Raw genomic sequence first — 7,565 nt, forward strand, 5'->3', positions numbered from 1 at the left:
CCCTCCCCTCCCCCTCCCCCTCCCCCTCTCCCTCTCCCTCTCCCTCTCCCTCTCCCTCTCCCTCTATTTCTCTCTCTCTCTCTCTCTTTCTCCATAGTGACTTCCCTGGTCCCAGTCCTTGGGGTCACTGAACTCACAGGAGAGTAGCCTTCCGATAAACCTGCCTTTACTATATTCTAATCTGTCTGGAACTGGCAGAGAAATAACCTATCATCAGCATTCTTGAGGAAGCCCTGAAAATTCTCCTGTAATCCAGGGAGCTTCCCAAGGAAGAATTTGTACATTTTGAGTTTGCTCTGTCTGGGTCTGCTGTTCGGAATTACTATATGCTCACTATTGCTACATCTTTAAGTTCATTTCAAATTATTTTTTTAATGATAACAAAGGATAAAGGCAATATTTAGATCTCTATATCTTGCCTTATACACATGAATTGGATTGGGGTGTGTGTACATGCTCAGGCTAGGAAACCCAAGCCCTCATTCACTGGGTTTTCTTAAGATTGTTCAAGATGAAGGAAAGGGGCATCCTCACTATGTTTAGTCCTTTGAGGATTGGTCTCAAAGAAAGATACAAAACCATGGTGCTTCCCTCAAGTTAACAAGCTAACAAGAATAAGCTCAAACGTGGATGCACCATGTGCAGGGTCTTCAGTCCGAGGGCCACAGATTTTACGTGTGTAAAAGATGCTCTGTGGAACATTTTTGAGCATCTAAGCTTCAGATGCCAAGCATCCCTGTCTGAAAACAAGCATCAGATCAGATAAAAGTTACAAAGAAACCAAAAGCAGAGGCAGAGCTATGGATGGGCGCAGCAATGGCCTGTGGCCTGGTTCATGGAGGTGCCCACCCGTGCTCACCCCTCTCCCTCCACACTTTAGCGTCTGTGTCAGTCTCTAGCATCCAATATGACTGTCAGCAAGATGGCAGTGTGCATAAAGAAGCCAGAGAGTGCTGAAGAAATCCGAGGAGCAGAGAGGAAAGCCGAGCTTCTTCCCAGCTGCTCTTGACCCCAGAAGCCCATCTGGATCTCCTTAGCCGACCATGCCAGCAGCTCTATTAGCCTTCATGGTTTGAAGCACTTGCTATTCTATATGATGCTCACCAACTTTCTGAGTCAAATCTGTTCTTTGCTGTAAGTTAAAATGAAACAAAGCCTAAAGCTTCATCACATCCAGGGTTTTCCCCTGGATGCAGCCATTAGCTGAAGCTAGGAGCGCAGGTCAGAGCCAGGAGGCTAAAGCCCCACCTTCCTTCTCCTTTCTGGTGCCATGATCCACGAATTCAAACAGTGGACAAATTAACAGGAGTACCGTCCCAGGAAAAACACAGTCAGATCAGCCCCCTTCGGATCAACTGGGTGATTTGATCATCCAGCTGTTTGTCGTAGCCCAGCTGGCATGAAGATTGTGGCATTCCTCCTGCCTCAGCCTCCCAAATGTTAGGATTACAAGCATGTACATACAACCCCAACTGTTCTAAGTCAGAGAAAGAGAAGCATGGCTTTGTTTCCACACTTAACACCAACAAGGAGAAAACTCCATGCCGCTTTGTTTCTGTCTCCAAGTGGCTTCAGTAAAAGCAAGGCATGATTTTCATCGACGGAAAAGCATGTCTTCAGATTTCAGCACTGCCCAACTGTTGCCAGCACCAGATTCTCTATGCAAGACTTGAAGCGTGAACTGGAAAGACATCCCAATATTGAAAATAACCAGGGCATCCTGACCCCTTCCCCCCTCCAAGCACAGATAACAACCTAGATGACTAACAAGTCATGCTAAAAAGAGCATGCAGACAAGCTAGAAGAGGTTGCTGGCCACCCAGAAGCAGGGTTGAGCCAGAATGGAAAGGGTATCTGGCTGTCATGAGCTTCAAAGTTGCAATTAAACATACTGATCCCATGCTATACACACAGACACATGTGTGTACACAAGAGCACACACATGCACACTGAAAACATGTATACACACACACACACACACACACACATGCACTATAAGCAAGTTTCAGAGCCATATTCTAGCTTAATCATCTGTCCACCCTGGGTGTTGACTAATTGACTCTACAGAATTCAAGGGACTTGAGGAGCTAGACTCTCCCACATAATTTTGTCTGTAACTTTTTAGTCGTTACTGTCACTTATGCAAAACACATCAAAAACACATCCTCCCACCTCTGAAAGTTCAGAAGTAATATGCAGTAGGAAATTTTCCCCTAAGACTCTAACTCCTCTCTCGGGATCAGAAGCCAACCCCAGATGAGAACAATACACTCCCATTAGAGAGCACGAATTGTTACCCTCGACGGACAATCTTCCTCCATTATCATGGTCAGATGAGAAAAGGTTAGTTAATCTGCAGAACTCTCTTGACAAAACCCATGCCTACTGTGTTCGGTCCTCAGCATGATCCACTTGCCTCTGAATGGGAGTCACACTAGAAGCTCTTATTCATAATTGATGCTGACACTGAATCCAACCTCTCACTGGCATAACTATCCACCTTACATCCAGAGGCACAGGGCTGGCAGGTTTCAGGCTTAGTCAGTGTGCACCTCACCCACCTGAAATACATCTGCAACCTCTGGCTCACTGGAATACTGTTCTCAGAGGACAAAAATCATACTACACGATCTCCATATTCACCAACCTTTAGAAGGAGAAGTAGCAAAGACAAAATAAAACCATTGCATCAAACTTAACACAGCAGCTACCTAGCAAAACCACAGCATGCACATGAAAGCCGGCGTTTGTCTCATCAGAAAGTCATAGAGCCTCACAATTCTATCTGGTAAAATAAAGCTCATAGCTTTACCCTAGCAGCGTTAACAGAAACCTTTTCTTCAAGACGGAGATTTTTAGTTGGATTTTTGTGGCGTGCCTAAACTATTACTGTTTACTTTCGACATATACAATGAATGAATAAATTGTATGTGGGTACTCACAGCTCAGATCTCAGCTCTAGCCCTTAACATCAGACGCGGCAGCTGCAGACTGAACGCTACGACGACGGTAGAGAAGCACTCTATTTTCCTTACAAAGTAGCACCCCCTAGTGACTGCTCGGAAATGATCGAGCCATGCGCGCCGAGCACGTGATAGGATTTGTTTACTATCAAATTACGCAATGTCAAAACACTCTGGCGAGAACAAAAGCTGATGCTGGGGTGACTGGCACCTGTTCTAGCTCATTCAGTCTCTCTCTGGGATTTGTAAATGAAAAAAAATGTTTAAACGTCATTCTCATGTCACATCTGGAAGGTTCCTCTGATGAAAATATAAGCTTCCCATGTAGCATTTTATCACTTTGATGATGATGGTGATGATGATGATGCAATTGTCATCACTAATAATATTAATAGAAGTTACCATTCCCTAGAAAACATCCATGGTTTTACATACTAAACATTATGAGAGTGGGAAAGCAGCTCAGTTGGCAGAGCCCTTCCTAACTTAGACAAAGTAGGCTTGCGCCCCAAAACTTAGTCAAACTGAGCCTGGTGACACACACCTGCATCCCAAACAATTGAGATGTGGAGACAGGAGGGCCAGAAGTTCTATACCATCCTCAGCTACATAGTAAGTTCAAGACCAGCCTGGGCTACATGAGACCCTGCCTCAAACAACCAAACACACCCCTCCCTGTGAGTGAGTATATAACCCTAGGCTTAATCCCCCTTGTGTTTTCTGGTTCAGCAACTGAGGTCTGTCTATATATAACATAAGCTGCCCAAATCTAACCAAGAAGAGAGAGGGAAAACTAAGAATGTGTCTTTATATTTACAAACTCTCATAATCCTGGGATTGACAAGCAGAAAATACTGCCAGTTACTTCCAAACTCTAGTCTCATCAGAGTGTGAATGATGAGGAGTCACGGTTAACACTTGGACTTTAGTACAACTGGAAGCTTAGTGCTGAGGCTGTTTACGTTATACTTCTTGTCATCAATAAAATGACAAATGGATAACAACAACAGAAAAGTCTAGGAAATCAGTTTCTCTCCTTGAGTTTTACCATGCACCTTACCAGAGGGCATAGCACTGGCTCACATGCTGTATTCTATTAAAATAGAGACAGATATATTTATTCAGCTAGGCTTTTGACACACTTATCCAATGCTGTCAGCATCACCTCAGTTCTCAAGGTTGTTAATGAACCAAGCCCTTGGTACCAAGCCAGTTGCAGTATGAATATCAAGAATTATTAAAAAAATTAAAATTAAAAAAATTTTTAAAAATGACCCTTGAACTGAAAGAATTTTCCTTGGCTTCAAAATGTATCTTAATGTCATCCGAGATCGTCAGAAGTTAAATGCTTTCTAATGTTTATGTAAGGTTCTCAAAGGACTAAGAGAAGAGGGAACAGAAAAGAATATTTACTAAACTAATATTCTGTGCCCCTTACGTGTTTTGCTGTGGTACTGACTGCATAAACCCTTCTGTTTGGCTTAAGAACATGGTTAGGATGCGTCTCCAGCCCACACTGGCCCTGGTTCCACCACATAACTGCTCCATGGGACCTGAGCAGAGGCAATCCATATCTTCTCCATGCCCAGCCCACAGCAAGCCTTTCTGGTTCTGTGTTCCTTTGCCCTCTGAATGTCTGGACAGCCAGTGCTGGGAAGGCCTGTTCTGCAGAGAGCAGAGCCCCAGCATGTAGAGCAGTGTCCCCTGCTTCAGTTGTCAAAAGAAAATTCGGCGATCCAGAGGATCCAAGTTTAGGAAAGAGAAAGACCTCTCTAACTTGTGACTCTTTACAGTCTTGTGTTTGATCCTTGGTTACAGCAGAAAGATTATTTCAATGTGATTAAATGTTCTCCCTCAAAGAACACTTAATAAATTCACTGAAGGTTTAGCCTGTGTCTCATATCAAAGCATGAGATTCAGGCAGTTAAATATCCCACATACATACAATAAATAGAATTCAGACCTGAGTCAGACCTGACCCCTCTCACCACAAATTACAAGCCCTTTGCTCTTTGTTTCCATGGACGATCCATCCCCTTGCCTCTTTACAATGACAGTAGCATGCTCCTCTGTGCTTGTCAGCTTTCTTATGCTGTGAGGACAAATGTCACTGAATTTTTAAATACTTATGTTGCCATTATGTATGAATCAGACTCAATTTACATGGAATGCCTTTACACTGCACCCAGCTGAAGGAAAAGTGCCTTATTTTGATTTCATAGCAAAGATTAAAAATATGCCCAAAATTACACCATAACTAGAAAAGTGTCTATTGGGGAGTTAAGCTACTTTTATTGGAAACCATTTGACTAAATCTCATACCAAAGACCTCAAAAAGTGTAATTCTCTTGCAGAAAAGTGGGGGGTGGGGGATGATTGATAAAAAGAACATGGTTAGCTGTGCCCACGCTGCTTCTGCTGAGCAAAACCACAGAGAATCTTGTCATACAACCAAAGATGACATCACAGGATGGAAAGGTGCTGGAGCTGTACACTCGGTGAGCAGAGGAGACTCAGGTGCAGTTAGGTGCAGTTAGCAGTCTATGCCACAGTGACATCTGTAAACGGCATGGATGACACATTAGAATCTAGCAAATTCCAAATATTTTTTTTTTACTTGCTCTTTTCTGTCTCCCTTCAATGTCTGCCTAAACATCAGAAAGAATTTTTGTGCCAGGGATCAAACACAACATTTGGGAAGTAAAACAGGGGAAACGTTATAAGACTATGACAAAGTTAAAAGGAAATAATTGCAATTTAATTATGGAAACGATAACAGAGATAGTATGTTCTTCTTCATCATTAGTAGGGAAGGGATGTGATAAGGTTATAAATTAAAGATAGAAAATGGATGCAACTTGAACAGAAATTAGATTCCTGAAACACTCTTGACACATGTTCAGACACACACACACACACTCACACACTTAGATTTTTTTAAACTATGAGTTATAAGACACCTCAATGTCAGCACATAGGGTAGATTACTGAATGCAAAGAACAAACAAATAAAAGGTGTGTTGGTCAATCAAAAACAGAGGAGAGGGTATGAACAATGTGCCAGCAGATGACATTTGCTAGTCATTTCCTTGTCCTAGAACCCTCTTATGTTTTAAAGGAAATTCCTTATCAAAAATGTAACCAATATGTCTCTCAAGTTGTTAATAACTTTACTGACTTGGGCATATTGAGCCAAAGCTTTCATTTCGAATATACTGGATCATTCCAACCTGAAGCACCCAAAGAGATGGCCCCTAATTCTGATTAACTTGTTTCTGGTGTCTTATAAAACAACTGTCAGGAGCCCTCTGGGAAAGGTGAAGGCTAGCAGGGAACTTTCCTGGAAGTGGCCCACCATTTTGTTGTATGGCTTACAATAGGTGAGCTCCAAGAGGCAAAGTCCCAAGAGACTTCATCCCACGATTGCTTCTTACTGCTGATATGTCTTTCTGGTCACTATTACATAGCCTAAGGATTCCTGGGCATTATCCCAACCTATAGAGCAAATTTCCTGCAGATCAACATAAAGATGAACTTTTACGAATTAATGCTGCTTAGATTTATTAAGAATTCTATATGATTCCTGACTTGATTCAAATAATTTTAGGAAGAAAGTTTTAAGAGATAGTCTTAGTTGCTTTGCTAGAAAGATGTAATAAAGTTAGGATCAAGAATAAAATGTGCCCACTCCTCATAATAGTAAGTAAAGGCTACATATTAAGAAATACAAAGAGCTTTCATAATTACACTTAAAAAGAAAATAGGCTTGGGACAAATTTGTGTTCAAGGAAAATCATTTAGCTCCAAGGATAAAGCCACAGGTGTGCACTATGATAAAGCAAAGCCAGTGATAAAACTGTGGCCTGGCAAACAACAAAATATGTTTAAAAAATCAGAATTGCCAGAACTTGAGTTGCAAAGTCTGGTCACATTGAATTTTTGATAAACTGATGAATGGATGAATGAATGAATGAATGAATGAGAAAATTCTCTATTTTCTATTATTTTATTAACTCGTTTGAATTCCACAGTTTGATTCAGTATCTTATTTTTTCTTTGGATAACAAAGCTGTTGCATGCACAGTGAGTGAAATTATAGAATAGTTCAAAAACTGAAGATCCACTTCTAACAAGTGAGCAAAGATAAATCAGTATAGCGGCCATCTCACTGAACACCCAAACTCAGCAGTCTCCACAGCACCTGGGACTGCATGCGATTGTGTTGTTAGGGTTGGGTCTCACTCTCAGCTGAAGCTTCCTCTGGACTGGCCTAGGGACTAAGCAGAGAAGTGGCACTCCAACAGTGCCACTGGGAAATCAGTCAGATGCAAAGAGGAAGAAGCAAACACATGGAAGCCCCTTATTTAAGTCACATCTATCCATTTATTTATTTACTTTTGGGGAAGCTCATGGGGGTGCTTAAACCGGACAACTTGAGGGAATCAGATATTTTTTCATACCAGGTGGATCCCAATTACTGGTGGCAGGTACCTTCACCCACTAAGCAATATCCACCAGACTGTAGGCATGAAGAAGAAGAAGAAGAAGAAGAAGAAGAAGAAGAAGAAGAAGAAGAAGAAGAAGAAGAAGAAGAAGAAGAAG

The sequence above is a fragment of the Grammomys surdaster genome, unplaced genomic scaffold (genome assembly GCF_004785775.1).
Source record: "Grammomys surdaster isolate TR1022 unplaced genomic scaffold, NIH_TR_1.0 233, whole genome shotgun sequence".
In the NCBI taxonomy this organism is placed as follows: Eukaryota; Metazoa; Chordata; class Mammalia; order Rodentia; family Muridae; genus Grammomys; species Grammomys surdaster.